Genomic DNA, 634 nt, shown 5'->3' on the forward strand with positions numbered 1-634 from the left:
TGACTAGTATTATTACATGGAAATCATCTCATCCTCCCACACAGATCTTGGAGTGGCATAATTACTTTACTTCTCCACAAAATGGTGGGTTATCCAAAATGTGACTTGTTCACTCGCTTAGCAGGTCTTTCAATTTGGATTCACCTGGTCCTGGCACAATGCTGCAAGACTTTGGGGATGCAGATCATTATGGTATCTTTTTTCTAATGTTGCAATTTGATGTGTGTGTAAAGATAGAGATTGAGACTGTTTTCTTTCCCCTATTTGTGACTTTGTTTTATTCTTAACCTCACGATGTTGAAAGCTTTGTGTATATTCCAAGTAGTACTTAATAGTGTTAGAAAAATAAATAATTACCTACCAAAACCCAAAACTTTGGCAAGATTCTGTATTGTAACCTCAGTCTTCTATGACTTTATGAGGTGTGAGAGGTAGTTCTCTAAAAATTGTTTTTACTGCATTTTAACCCATAGAGAGGCATGGATCATAAAGCAGCCATTTGAACGTTACACAAGCCAGCCTCATAATGGCAATATTCTATTTAAGACTTCATATTTTCCTGCCTTGAGTCCTTATTCTCTGGGTATCAATGAGTTCCTTAATTCCAGAATAGTGACGAAGCACTACACCAGGG

This window comes from Sceloporus occidentalis, unplaced genomic scaffold (assembly GCF_023333645.1).
Source record: "Sceloporus occidentalis isolate IW3139 unplaced genomic scaffold, rSceOcc1.0.p SCAF_1, whole genome shotgun sequence".
Lineage (NCBI taxonomy): Eukaryota > Metazoa > Chordata > Lepidosauria > Squamata > Phrynosomatidae > Sceloporus > Sceloporus occidentalis.